Below are 16,016 nucleotides of genomic sequence, written 5' to 3' on the forward strand. Positions count from 1 at the left end.
CCGTGTTAGTCTGTATTCGCAAAAAGAAAAGGAGGACTTGTGGCACCTTAGAGACTAACCAATTTATTAGAGCATAAGCTTTCGTGAGCTACAGCCCTGTAAGGTATCTACCATCCTGATTTTACAGGGGTGATTCCTTTACTTCTATTTACTTCTATTTTTTATTAAAAGTCTTCTTGTAAGAAAACTGAATGCTTTTTTATTTTTCTCAGATCCAAGGGTTTGGGTCTGGGGTCACCTATGCAAATTGGTGAGGATTTTTACCAAACCTTTCCCAGGAAGTGGGGTGCAAGGGTTGGGAGGATTTTGGGGGGAAAGACATGTCCAAACTACGTTTCCCAGTAAACCCAGTTAGAGTTTGGTGGTGGCAGTGGATATTCCAAGGACAAAGGATAAAATTAATTTGTACCTTGGGGAAGTTTTAACCTAAGCTGGTAAAAGTAAGCTTAGGAGGTTTTCATGCAGGTCCCCACATCTGTACCCTAGAGTTCAGAGTGGGGGAGGAACCTTGACACATCCCCCAAAGAGGACTGAGGCACAAAGCAAAAGGTGGGGAAAAATACAAAGAAACTTCACTCCATTTCCTTGAATCTGGTATAGTCAGCTACACTTGTTAAAAGTGAGTGTAAAATGCTATCATTCTGATTTGCTATTGCTGTATTCAGATATCTACCAAAAGGGTTCCAAAGTCTTTTTGAAGAGGATTTGTTTACATATAACACCTCCCTTTCATCATTTTCTGAGTGTGAACAAAATTATTTTTATTCCATGAAAAAGCTATCATGCTTGTGCTTTACAGTCATTTTGGTTATGTGAAACAAACAGGTCCCTTTAAAGGACAGTGACAGTAGTGAGCTGAGCTAGACAATTATTACTACCACATGTTGCATCTCCAAAGGTGCTCTAAGATTCATATAGTAAAATCTTTGATAAACGCTGAAACTTTTGGGGATAGAACAGATTAATTGTAGGAAAAATCTCGTTCTGTTTTATTAATTGAAGAACAAAACAGAATACATGAAGTCAGATCTACAGGAACATGGACATCATGATTCTGATTTTTTATTTGATTTATTTGATTGGTGGTGTATCTCCATTGACAGCAAGGGAATTACATCAATGTAAAACCAGTATAACAGAGTGGAGAATCTGGCCTGTTTGAACTCTGTAAAATTTCTTCTCGTTTTGCCCCTGGTAAATTTCAATAGGTTTCTTTTGCATGGAGAGCGCAATATGAAAGCCATCTGATGGTTAATTTAACACTTGAACAAGAGTAATGCTGGAACCCTGCTTCACTGGAGCTCAAGATTCTGGGCCTGGTTGTCCACTGCCCTGCACCTGTCAATTACACCTGTGCAAGGAGGAAGCAAAGTAGGTTTAAAATGCCGCTCAAGCAGAATAGTAGTACTTTACACCCTCTTTGCATAGGCATAAAAGACTTCATAGAGTGTACGGCAGTGGAGAATCAGGCCCCATATGCTGCATGGTCTTTGGTTAACATCACTTCAAATATATGGGCTATTCACATGAGAAAGTTGCAAGATTAGGTTCTTTGCATTTGCAGTGATGTCAGGAGAGGTGAATCAGTACACCGAGTTTAAATTCTTTTGTTGTATTTTTATGGAAACTCTTAAATTGTTGCGGAAAGATAAACTGAATCATAACACCTACAACAACTGATTAACTTGACCATTCCCAAAATACTTTGTACTCCAATCCCCTTCCCCCGCAAATTTTAAATCATTGTTTTGAAGAAGCAAAACATAGCAGTACTGTATATATGATGGCACCTTTCATTCTGAATGGTCCTGAAGTTCTTCACAAGCCATTGACAGAGTACTGAAACACAGCCAACTCAGGAATGTCTGGCAGCAGTCAGCCAGTACACAGTGGCACCATTGCACTCAACAGCAGGATGGGAGAAGAAACTTTGGCAAGGGATACTGGCTCAAAACCCCACTTGTAGAGACAATGCTAGGAGGTCTTTGTCTGTGTAGAACAAATAGGACCTCTTTGTTTGTATGTAACAGACAAACTCCATGGTATGCTCAGTTTCAAAGGCAAAGCTGACTACACAAGGATTTGAACCTGTGCCTGGATATAACTCACCTATTGCTTTGGCCACTAAGTTATTGTCTTGACTTAGTAATGTACATATGCAGTAATATGCCCGATAGTCATGAGAATCTCTATATGAAGCCAATGTACTTGGGCTTTCAGAGAAAGTACAGCATAAGGGATAGAACGCTGGACTAGTACTTGGAAAACTTGTTTCTCTGCCACTGACCTATAGACATTAATGGCACTGACCACCTATGTAAAGTGCTTTGAGATCTACTGATGAAGAGTGCTAAAGAGCTCGGCATTATTTATTATTTGGCCCAAAGGCTCCATCCATCTCAGTGGGCAGCTAACTCTGAAACAGTGCCATTTTAAAGTTAACAATTATTTCATTGTCAATCATTTTAACAGAAACCTCTGGCTACTCTGGGACTGTGAGCAAAACTTAGAAATGTAGATGGAGTCTGAGCACTTCCCACAATCTTTCCCAGCTTGAAACTTTCCCCCCACAAATCTGCAAGGAATGCAAGGAACCTCTGCAAAAGTCTTTCTTAAATGAAATAAAAGAGTATGTCTTTATTAATAGAGTTCAGATTGTTAAAGATAAAATCCTGAAAAAAGGTAAAGTTACCCACACAGGATCACTTTGGCCCCAGACCCAAGAAAGCGCTTAATGTTGAGCAGTTTAGTCAATAGCAGTGGTTCTCAACCGGGGTCCCAGGCCCGCTGGGGGTCTGCAAACAGGTTTCAGGGGATCCACTAAATTAAACCAGAGAGCAGGGCTAGCATTAGATTCACTGGGGCCCAGGACACAAAGCTGAATCCTGAGCCCCATCACCCAGGGCTGAAGTCGAAGCAACTTAGCTTTGAGGGGCCCCCTGTGGCATGGGGTCCTGGACAGTTGCTCTGCTTGCTACCTGCTAACACCAGTCCTGGCTTTTAATCTACTGCAAAACAGTTGTTGTGGCACAGGTGGGCCATGGAACTGTTATAGCGTGTTGTGGGGGGAGGCCTCAGAAAGAAAAAGGTTGAGAACACCTGGTCTGTGGGACTACTCACATGCTTCAAGCTGAACGCATGCTGAAGGGTTTTGCTTGACTGGCACCCAGGACTTTAGGAATCCGCAGTGTAAATACAATGGTTTGAATTCCTTAAACTAAATGTGGGGAACCTCATCCAGGGAGAACTGGAATCGGAGAAACTTTTCCATCAGCCTGAAAATTGGTATATTATTTAAAAATTCAGGTTTAAGGCACATTTATTGAATAAATAGTAGTCAAATAATAATGAATGCCTCTTACTCTTATCCTGGTAGAGGAATGGGACAAATTTAGCCTTGGAAAAACTGAACATTAACTCCAGTGAAATGAAGCTTTTTGGCATAGGGACATATCTGACCTACTGGAGTAATCATCTGTGAAGGAAGTCCAGTCAAATTGTTAAGTATCAGGCCAATCCTGTACTCCAGTACTCAGTAAACTAAGGTCCAGATCATTCTCCTGAGATCAGTGCAGAGAGGGGACACTCTGACAGATCTCACCCTCTCTGTGTGGAAAGCGAAGTCAGCCGACTATATAGCATCTCCCACCACTTCGCCCTTCCCACCCCCCCGAAAGCCCTCAGCAAGCCTAGGGAACTGCATGTCATGCAGGCAGTGGCCTGTGATGAGTTTGGGAAGAATTCATCATCCCATGCCCCCACCAACCCCACAGGAAATCCAAGGAGCTTGGCTTGTTTAGCCTAACAAAATGAAGGCTGAAGGAGGATATGATTGCTATCTATAAATATATCAGAGGGATTAATACCGGAAAGGGAGAGGAATTAATTTAAATTAAGGCCCAATGCTGGCACAAGAACAAATGGAAACAAACTGGTCACCCACACATTTAGGTTTGAAATTAGATGAAGGTTTTTAACCATCAGAGGAGTGAAGTTCTGGAACAGCCTTCCAAGGGAAGGAGTGGGGTCAAAAAAACCCAATTTGTTTCAAGACTGAGCTTGACAAGTGGAGGGGATGGTATGAGGAGATTGCCTACAACGGCATGTGGTCTACCCGCAACTGCTATTAGCAAAGAGCTCCAATGGCTGGAGATGGGACACTAGTTGGGGCGGGCTCTGAGTTACTACAGAGAATTCTTTCCCAGATGTGCAGGTGATAGATCTTGCTCACATGCTCGGGGTGTAACTGAACGCCATATTTTGGGTCAGAAAGAAAGGCAGACTGGCAGAGAGGGGTTTTTCCCCTCCTTCTGCAGCGTGGGGCATCAGTCACTTGGAGGTTTGAACTAGAGTAAACAGTAAATTCTCTGTAACTTGAAGTCTTTAAATCAAGATTTGAGGGCTTCAGTAACTCAGCCAGAGGTTATGGGCCTATTACAGGAGTGAGTGACTGAGCTTCTGTGACCTGCAATGTGCAGGAGGTCAAACTAAATGATCATGATGGTCCCTTCTGGCTGTAATGTCTATGAGTCTACTTCCTGCTGTTGTTTTCTCAGGCCAGCACAGCCTCCCACTCAAGCTCCTACAGGAGTCTCTCTCTTCCTCCCTTATATCCCCTGGCCTGAGTTAATAATATAACCTCCTTTATTATTACTCATCCTCCCTCACCATGAACTATGCTTGTCATAGATGGGTCTGAGACCCATCTCCCCGTAAGGGGGCTAGCCACCCTATGACAATATTATATGAATAAAAGGGACTTTAGAAACATGTCATTGTTAATGTGGAATGATGTGAGATTTTTACTCAGAATAAACACAAGGAAATACAGTTAAGACACCACTCAGAAAAAAGAAAGATCAAATATATCCAGCAACTGTTAAAGCTTCAAAAATGTGTCATTTAAAGGTGTTGTGGATTTTTTTTGCGACTACTAGAGTTACTCAATACAAGGAGATATCTTAGTGAATTCCATATTAAACTGTCACTCAGAAATCACACCATTCCCTGAGAATATTAATGGTTTGCTACATTATCAGAATGCTACAATGCTGACAGAGAAAGACAAACATTAGTAACTGAAATGCAAAGATCAGACTGAAATGTCAACCTCTCTTACCTACACAGGTCTAATGTTTGAGTATATATAAACAAGACAGGAATTGTCTGTTATAACCAATGTTAATATGAAGCCACTATTATTACTGGATATAAAATATTGTAAATTAAATAAAACCAGACTGTGAAGATAATAAAACTGAGAGACCTGATATTTTGAGATTAGAATAATAAAGTCATAACAGAAAACAATAGCTGGTGTATCATGGTGCTGGAACTACTTTATTGACGTACTGAAAAAAAGAAACATCTGTGACATCAGTGCCTCTTAGTTGATAAAGCCAAAAATGTACAGGGCCTAAATGTTCAAGTCTACTGCAAGCACTCCTCACCCACCTAGCTTTTGCCTGAAGGATGTCTTAGCCTTTGCCAGAATGGATTAAGCACACCAGCTCTTCTACAGATATCAGCATGCAGGAGGATTGACAGATATAAAACAATAATACTTGGAATGCTTTCATTCAGTAACTTGTTAAACAAAAGCTATAGCCAGTTTGACCCCCATACCTACCTTTATCTGAGCCCTGCCACTTGGTCAGCTACACAGATCGCATAGGCCATCCTGAACTCTCAAAAAACCTATAATGGTTGTCACTAAAAACCACTTTCAAACATCAGACTGAGATACCTCAAGTTTAGACCTGATACTGTTAGCTTTGATGACACAAGTAATTCTTACTGTTGAGCAATCTCATAAGAACATAAGAATGGCTGTACTGGGTCAGACCAAAGGTCCATCCAGCCCAGTATCCTGTCTACCGACAGTGGCCAATGTCACGTGCTCCAGAGGGAGTGAACTTAACAGTTAATGATCTAGTGATCTCTCTCCTGCCATCCATCTCCACCCTCCGACAAACAGAGGCTAGGGACACCATTCCTTACCCATCCAGGCTAATAGCTATTAATGGACTTTATCCAGTTCTCTTTTAAACCCTGTTATAGTCCTAGCCTTCACAACCTCCTCAGGCAAGGAGTTCCACAGGTTGACTGTGCGCTGAGTGAAGAACAACTTCCTTTTATTTGTTTTAAACGTGCTACCCATTAATTTCATTTGGTGGCCCCTAGTTCTTACATTATGGGAACAAGTAAATAACTTTTCCTTATTCACTTTCTCCACACCACTCATGATTTTATAGACCTCTATCATATCCCCCTTAGTCTCCTCTTTTCCAAGCTGAAAAGTCCTAAAGCTGAAAAGTCCTAGCTCTTTAATCTCTCCTCATATGGGACCCATTCCAAACCCCTAATCATTTTACTTGCCCTTTTCTGAACCTTTTCTAATGTCAATATGTCTTTTTTGAGATGAGGAGACAGTATCTGTATACAGTAGTCAAGATGTGGGCGTACCATGGTTTTATGTAAGGGCAATAAGATATTCTCTATCCCTTTTTTAATGATTCCTAACATCCCGTTTGCTTTTTTGACTGCCGCTGCACACTGCATGGATGTCTTCAGAGAACTATCCACGACGACTCAAAGATCTTTCTCCTGATTAGTTGTAGCTAAATTAGCCCCCATCAAATTGTATGTATAGTTGGGGTTATTTTTTCCAATGTGCATTACTTTACATTTATCCACATTAAATGTCATTTCCCATTTTGTTGCCCAATCACTTACTTTTGTGAGATCTTTTTGAAGTTCTTCACAGACTGCTTTGGTCTTAACTATCTTGATCAGTCAGTATCATCTGCAAACTTTGCCACTTCACTGTTTATCCCTTTCTCCAGATCATTTATGAATAAGTTGAATAGGATTGGTCCTAGGACTGACCCTTGGGGAACACCACTAGTTACCCGTCTCCATTCTGAAAATTTACCATTTATTCCTACCCTTTGTTTCCTGTCTTTTAACCAGCTCTCAGTCCATGAAAGGATCTTCCCTTTTATCCCATGACAACTTAATTTACATAGACTAACAGACGTATTGGAGCATAAGCTTTCGTGTCGGATGCATGTAGTAGAAATTCCCAGAGGCAGATATAAATATGCAAGCAAGAATCAGGCTAGAGATAACAAGGTTAGTTCAATCAGGGAGGATGAGACCCTCTTCTAGCAGCTGAGGTGTGAACACCTGCTGCAAGGCAAGCCCAAGAAAGAAACCAACAGAACTCCACTGGCCATTATATACAGTCCTCAGCTAAAACCGCTCCAATGCAACATCAGTGATCTACAACCCATCCTGGACAACAATCCCTCAATTTCACAGGCCTTGGGAGGCAGGCCAGTCCTCACTCACAGACAACCTGACAACCTGAAGCATATTCTCACCAGCAACTACACACCATACCATAGTAACTCTAACTCAGGAACCAATCCATGCAACAAACCTTGATGCCAACTCTGCCCACCAGCGACACCATCACAGGACCTAACCAGATCAGCCACACCATCACTGGATCCTTCACCTGCACGTCCACCAATGTAATATATGCCACCATGTGCCAGCAATGGCCCTCTGCTATGTACATCGGCCAAACTGGACAGTCCCTACATAAAAGGATAAATGGACACAAATCAGATATTAGGAATGGCAATATACAAAAACCTGAAGAGAACACTTCAACCTCGCTGGACACACAATAGCAGATTTAAAGGTAGCCATCCTGCAGCAAAAAAACTTCAGGACCAGACTTCAAAAAGAAACTGCTGAGCTTCAGTTCATTTGCAAATTTGACACCATAAGCTCAGGATTAAACAAAGACTGTGAATGGCTAGCCAACTACAAAAGCAGTTTCTCCTCCCTTGGTGTTCATACCTCATCTGCTAGAAGAGGGCCTCATCCTCCCTGTTTGAACTAACCTCGTTATTCCTAGCCTGATTCTTGCTTGCATATTTATACCTGCCTCTGGGAATTTCCATTACGTGCATCCAACGAAGTGGGTATTCACCCACGAAAGCTTATGCTCCAATACGTCTGTTAGTCTATAAGGTGCCATAGGACTCTTTGCCACTTTTACAGATCCAGACTAACATGGCTACCCCTCTGATACTTAATTTATGAAAGAGCCTTTGGTGAGGGACCTTGTCAAAGGCTTTCTGGAAATCTAAGTACACTGTGTCCACTAGATCCCCCTTGTCCACATGTTTGTTGACCCTCTCAAAGAACTCTAATAGATTAGTAAGACATGATCTCCCTTTACAGAAACCATGTTGACTTTTGCACAACAATTTATGCGCTTCTATGTGTCTGACAATTTTATTCTTTACTATTGTTTCAACTAATTTGCCCGGTACTGACGTTAGACTTACCAGTCTGTAATTGCCCGGATCACCTTTAGAGCTCTTCTTAAATATTGGCGTTTACATTAGCTATCTTCCAGTCATTGGGTACAGTAGCTGATTTAAAGGACAGGTTACAAACCATAGTTAATAGTTCCAAAATTTCACATTTGAGTTCTTTCAGAACTCTTGGGTGAATGGCATCTGGTTCCGGTGACTTGTTACTGTTAAGTTTCTCAATTAATTCCAAAACCTCCTCTAGTGACACTTCAATCTGTGACCATTCTTCAGATTTGTCACCTACAAAAAATGGCTCAGGTTTGGGAATCTCCCTAACGTCCTCAGCTGTGAAGACTGAAGCAAAGAATTCATTTAGCTTCTCTGCGATGACTTTATCGTCTTTAAGTGCTTCTTTTGCATCTCGATCCTCCAGGGTCCCAGCTGGTTGTTTAGCAGACTTCCTACTTCTGATGTACTTAAAAAACATTTTGTTATTACCTTTTGAGTTTTTGGCTAGCTGTTCTTCAAACTCCTTTTTGGCTTTTCTTATAACATTTTTACACCTAATTTGGCAGTGTTTATGCTCCTTTCTCTTTACCTCACTAGGATTTGACTTCCACTTTTTAAAAGATGCCTTTTTATCTCTCACTGATTCTTTTACATGGTTGTTAAGCCACGGTGGCTGTTTTTGAGTTCTTTTATTGTGTTTTTCAATTTGGGGCATACATTTAAGTTGAGCCTCTATCATGGTGTCTTTGAAAAGTGTCCTTGCAGCTTGCAGGGATTTCACTCTAGTCACTGTACCTTTTAATTTCTGTTTAACTAACCTCATTTTTGCATAGTTCCCCTTTCTGAAATTAAATGCCACAGTGTTGGGCTGTTGAGGTGTTCTTCCCACCACAGGAACATTAAATGTTATTATATTATGGTCACTATTTCCAAGCGGTCCTGTTATATTTATCTCTTGGACCAGATCCTGTGCTCCACTCAGGACTAGATCTAGAGTTGCCTCTCCCCTTGTGGGTTCCTGTACCAGCTGCTCCAAGAAGCAGGCATTTAAAGTATCGAGAAATGTTGTCTCTGCACTTCGTCCTGAGGTGACACATACCCAGTCAATATGGGGATAATTGAAATCCCCCACTATTATTGAGTTTTTCATTTTGTTAGCCTCTCTAATCTCCCTTAGCATTTCATCGTCACTATCACTGTCCTGGTCAGGTGGTCGATAATAGATCCCCACTGTTATATTCTTATTAGAGCATGGAATTACTATCCATAGAGATTCTCAAAAAGAAAAGGAGGACTTGTGGCACCTTAGAGACGAACCAATTTATTTGAGCAGGAGCTTTCGTGAGCTACAGCTCACTTCATCGGATGTATCTGTAGCTCACGAAAGCTCATGCTCAAATAAATTGGTTAGTCTCTAAGGTGCCACAAGTCCTCCTTTTCTTTTTGCGAATACAGACGAACACGGCTGCTACTCTGAAACCTATCCATAGAGATTCTGTGGAACGTGTGGATTCTTTTAAGATTTTTATTTCATTTGATTCTACATTTTCTTTCACATATAGTGCCACTCCCCCCTCCCCCCCCGCACTACCTGTTCTGTCCTTCCGATATATTTTGTACCCCAGAATGATTGTGTCCCATTGATTGTCCTCGCTCCACCAGGTTTCTGTGATGCCTATTATATTAATATCCTCCTTTAACACGAGGCACTCTAGTTCACCCATCTTATTCTTTAGACTTCTAGCATTTGTGTACAAGCACTTTAAAAACTTGTCACTGCTTATTTGTCTGCCCTTTTCTGTTGTGTCAGATTCTTTATGTGAATGTTTCTCGTCTGATCTGGCCCATACTTTATCCTCTTCCATCCTCTCCTCCTGACTAGAACCTAGAGAATCTCTATCAATAGACTCTCCTCTAAGAGAAGTTTCTGTCAGATCCACATGCGCCTCTGCAGCAATCGGCTTCCCCCCATCTCTTAGTTTAAAAACTGCTCTGCAACCTTTTTAATGTTAAGTGCCAGCAGTCTGGATCCACTTTGGTTTAGGTGGAGCCCATCCTTCCTGTATAGGCTCCCCCATCCCAAAAGTTTCCCCAGTTCCTAATAAAAATCTAAACCCCTCCTCTCTACACCATCATCTCATCCACACATTGAGACTCTGAAGCTCTTCCTGCCTACCTGGCCCTGCACGTGGAACTGGAAGCATTTCTGAGAATGCCACCACAGAGGTCCTGGATTTCAGTCTCTTTCCTAGCAGCCTAATTTTGGCCGCCAGGACGTCTCTCCTACCCTTCCCTACGTCATTGGTACCTACATGTACCACGACCACCAGCTCCTCCCCAGCACTACACATAAGTCTATCTAGATGCCTCGAGAGATCCGCAACCTTCACACCAAGCAGGCAAGTCACCATACGGTTCTCCCGGTCATCACAGTGAACTGGAATTGCTCATGAGTAAGTGTTGCAGTACTAGGCCTTAATTTTCTATTCAAAGTGTAAGAAGATACTGCAGCCTCTTTGACCAAGCTGTAGTTTCTATGTTGACTTCTTAAATGACAACCACTGAATTCAGGTAGTTTTTACTGCTCATGTATTTAGGAAAAGTTTCATTTTTCAGTCACACTTTATGCAAACACAGATTGAAAGCTGCCCCAGTGTCAGGGCAAAGGTCCCAGAGGCATTTGCAGTCTTCAGCATTAACAGTATATCTTGGAGCACAAGAACTGGGGGTACAATTAGTACCATCATGGTTAGGGGAGAGTTCGTTGTTCTGTTTTTCCTCCCACTCCCCTCCCCTGCCAGGCCTTTGAAGTTTAAAAGGATACCATCAACTTGACCCCCTTTAAATAGTATAGCCTGAAATTGTGTAAGTGCTTATAAGCATTTTTTATGTTCCTCTCTTTAGACAGGTGCCAAGAACATGACCAAACATGTGTGAGCTTCATCCTTCCTTCCTCTTTCCTTCACCTCTTCATATCTGTGCATGCCTGCCTGCTGCCTCTTCAGTATCAGCTCTGCAGCTGGTGGTACTGGTAAACACCCTTAGGTAGGATTTGGGAAGGAGCATGCACATTAGACTCCTTGTAACGGGGTCAGCACCCACCTCTCGCAAGTACCCTCTCTGATTGGGTGTGTCCATGGTCTTTAAATCAGTCCAAAATCCTGCCATCAAGCCTCCTCCCTGGGGGTAATGGTTTTGTCCTCTTAGTCTGTTTTGGCCCCAGTCTTCAGTCCCCTTTTGGGGGTTTACTGATGTCTAATTGTAGGCCCTTCCCCAATGGCCTCTGGGGGGACCTGGGCCTGCCCACTACTCTGGGCCACAGCCCAGGAACTGTAAGAATAACAACTATGCATCGCTATGTCCCTTTAGTAAAACTGTCTTCAGATCTCGGGGCCACTTCCCCGTGGCCTCAGCCTTCACCGATGCCTTACCCTTAGCTCAGGGCTCTTCTAAGATCAGGCCCAGTAGCCAGCCAGGAGCTGTTCCTTGCTCTCCAGGTCCCTACTAGCACAAGGCTGTCCATTGTGCTGCAGTTCCCTTTGGCAAGCCAGGAGCCCCTCTGCACTCTTCTAGTTCCAGCAAGGAACTGCATTGTGTCTGGCTCTGTAGCTCCTTTTTATAGGGCCCTCCCCAACTGCCTGTTCCCCTGCAGCTAGCCATTCTAGCCTGCTTGGAGGACCTCTCCACTGCTCCTTACCTGGGACAAGTGTGGCAGGACCCTAAGGCCTCCAGAAGGAGGCCTCTGGGCCTAGTCCACCCCATCACACCCTTCTAGAACAGCACAGCAAAATGATGTTGTCATGCTTGACAGGAAGTGCTACTTATTATTACCAAAACAGTAGAACTAACTATACACAAAGTACTGTAGAATGAACAATATAAACAAACTGGGAATAAAGGGAAGGATTTTTTCCTGTAATATCTTTCAGTTATAGCAATTCTAAGGACTATTTGTTTCAGTAATAGGCACATAACAAACATAATTTGTTTCAGTAATAGGCACATCAGATGGAGACATGATCTGAGTTGAGAATGCTGCTTTAAAGTGAAGTTAATTCCAAAAAGCAAACTGTAAAAAATGAAGTAAGAGAGGCTTCATCTGTATTGTTTCCCAGTTATCCCGGATCTGAGAGTCAAGCTGAGTTCTTTTATTAGCATCACTAGTGATAAAGTTCTGTAGACTAAACTCCTTCCTCCATTAAACCTTTGTAATCCTGCTGTCTTCAAATCATGCCCTTTGGGACACAAATGCAATATGTGATGTATTGCCTTTGGTGGTTCTGAAGAGGTGTAATTGATTGGCCCTATAATTGGAATTTAGATTAATAGGTTTTAACTGAAGAAGGGACCATTAGATCATCTAGTCCAGGGGTTCCCAAACTTGGTTTGTGGCTTGTTCAGAGTAAGTCCCTGGTGGGCCGCAAGATTCTTTGTTTACCTGAGTGTCTGCAGGTACAGCCGCTCCCAGCTCCCAGTGGCCGCGGATTGTCATTCCCGGCCAATAGGAGCTGCGGGAATGCAGATGTGGAGGGATGGCCCCCCCAGCCTCAAGGTAGTACTCAAAAGCTCTGGTCAAGATTGGGAACTCACAGTGCTGGGCACTGCACAATCCCAGAAAAGAGGCAATCCATGCCCTGAAAGTCTTCCTTTTAAACAGTTACTAAATTACTCAGAGATGTCTGAGATATCTCACATGCACTATGCAAAACTAACACCGTTGTCTTTGTTCTCATAGGTTTTGTTTCACTATTCAGCTCTCTGCTGGTGATATTTTACAACGTCTGTTTCAATTGACTACTTTTTATTTTGTGTTTTTGATTTGCAAGCTGCTGAAGTGCTCAGGCCTTTAGGCTAATTTTCAACAGCTGTCTCAAAACAATTTCATTCACTGGACTTTTTGCCAGATATGCTACTGCCCCTAAAATTTTTACAGCCCTCTGTGAAGTAGTTGAAATTGATGAACATCAGTTCTCTTACACATTTTGTAGAGGGTGACGAGATCTTCAATTTGAGGAGACTACAGGCGAAGCCGAAGGTACAGGAAGTGACTGTTCATAATCTTCTGTTTGCTGATGACTGTTGCCTGAATGCCAAATCTGAGTCTTACATGCAGCGGAGTATGGATTATTTCACTTCAGCTTGTGACAATTTTGGTCTCACAATCAACATGAAGACGTCAGAAGTGATGTACCAGCCTGCATTATGAAAGCCATATGTAGAGCCTACTATCACAAGGAATGGCTAAACCCTTCAGGCAGTAGACAAGTTCACATACCTCAACAGTACACATCGAGGATTAAATCAATGCCAGAATTGCCAAAGCAAGTGAGGCCTTTGGCAGACTATGTAAAAATCTGTGGGAGAATAGAGGCATCAGTCAACAAACAAAACTGAAGGTCTACAAAACCATCATGTTGCCAACTCTGATGTATGCATGCAAAACTTTGATGGTGTACAGACGTCATGCTATGAAGCTGAATCACTTTCACATGGGCTGTCTGAACAAACTGATGAGGATAAGATGACAAGACAGGTTTCCAGATAATGAGGTTCTCCTACAGGCAGACAGTCCAAGCATCCATACTCTGTTGATGAAATCACAGATAAGATGGGCAGGCCATGTCACCAGAATGTCAGATGAGTGACTGCCAAAGAAGATCTTTTACAGGGAGCTAAAGGAGGGAAAGAACTCTCAGGGAGGCCAGAAGAAACATTTCAAGGACTCCCTCAAGTTATCCTTAGGGCATTTCAACACTGATCCAGAGTTTTGGGAAGATCTTGCTCATCATCATTCTACCTGGCGAAGTCTCATCCATACGGGAAGTACAGTCTATGAGCAGAGGAGAACTGCTGAGGCAGAGCAGAAGTGCCAGAAGCGTGAACCTCGCAAAAGCAGCACATCCACTATTAATCAAGCAACCTATAGCGGCATCTCTTGTTCAGTGTGCCACAGACAGTTCAAAGCTCAGATTGGCCTGATCAGCCACTCACGTGTCCACAGACACCAAACCAAAAAGTGATGTCATGATCATCTTCTAACACAAAGGATGAACAACAAAAACAGAGGGTGAAAAAGCCTCAGGAGGTTTCATCCTTACCATTTTTATTCTACTCAGTTTTGCTATACAAAAACGAACATTCTGTAAAATGAGCTGAAATATAAAGACTTATGTAGCATCCGACAGGTGTCAAATGGAATCTATGGAAATCTGTCTTTGACTTGTGTCTAGTACAGTAAAAATGACAGCAAAAACATTAGACAATTTTGTGAAAAAAATAAAAATTTTCAACTAATGGCAACGATTTTTGTGAAAAGTTTTGGTTTTGGAGGGAAAAAAGCCATTTTCCAAAGAAAAAAATTAATGTGAAAAATTTCAACCAGCTTTAGTTTGGATTTATTCTATATTGCCCTGTTCAAGGATAGCAAAGTGCTTTCACATCATTAACTAAGATTCACTGCTCACTCGTAAGGCAGAGATTATTTCTGTTTTACAAAGCGGGGGAAGTGAAACATTAAGTGACTTGCCCAAGGTTATACAGGAAAGTCTCTGTCAGAGCTAGGATTAGAACTCCAGTCTTGTGACTCATTTCTATGCCTTTACCATGAGAGCACCCTCCCTCTTCATGGTTGTGGTGGTGCCTGGACAGACAAGAAAAGTACACTTATGTTTTATTTACATTTGTAGAACTTATGGATATCTTAAACACACCATTTCATGCTTATAACAAACACTCTCCCAAATGTGGTACAGGCTGTCACAGATCTCATTGAATCAGAATTAGTTTTCTACCTTCTGTATGAAGCGATTTTAAATGTGACATTTAAAATGCATCCTTTGGATTGAATTATGTATGCTAGAACACAAACACAAGGTCTGGAAATTAACAGTTTTTTGGTTGAAAGGTAGAGCAAGTGAGATATAAACCAAGTTGCTGATCATGTAAATGTTACACTGACAATTAAAGCTAATAAGAGGAAAGATTATGCGTAAGAAATATAGCAGCTCCAGAGGTTCCTTCTGTGCACCATCCAGCAACATTTTTGTTTGTAAACCAGAGAATAAATGCTGTTTTCGTAAGGTAAGATGAAAGAACACTTTAAGTATTTTGTGACCCAAAAAAATCATCATATTTGCCTTGCATCCAAATTATAACACTGCAAATAATCATAAACTAAATTTATTTTCTCAAAACTGTGGGGGTCATTAGTCATTGTAACTAAGTAAATGCCTCTCGGATATTTTCTTTGCACAGGATTCAGAAATGTTGATCAAGAAGGAGAAAGTTGTTTGGAATTGGTAAAATGTGTTTAAAGGTTTACCACCTAATCTTTTTGAAATTCCACTCTGCATAGAGAAGGAAACATAGTGCATTGAGCATAGAACTGGGAGCCAGAAATCTCTGGGTTAGAAGCTGTGTTTGGCCATTGACTCAGTGTGTGTCCTAGGACAAGTCATATAACCTCTCTGTGCTTCAGTAGCTCCACTTGCACAACAAAAATACTGCTACTTACCTTTTCCTCGATGGTTTTTAATTGTTTGACTAGCATAATCACAGCTGGATAGGACATTCTCAAGGGACTACAAACAATAGTCAACATCCATGGATGGGGGCATGTGTTTCATAAAATTACAAATGGCTTCTAATTACACCACTTTGTGGTGTAATCTG

The sequence above is a fragment of the Lepidochelys kempii genome, chromosome 1 (genome assembly GCF_965140285.1).
Source record: "Lepidochelys kempii isolate rLepKem1 chromosome 1, rLepKem1.hap1, whole genome shotgun sequence".
Lineage (NCBI taxonomy): Eukaryota > Metazoa > Chordata > Testudines > Cheloniidae > Lepidochelys > Lepidochelys kempii.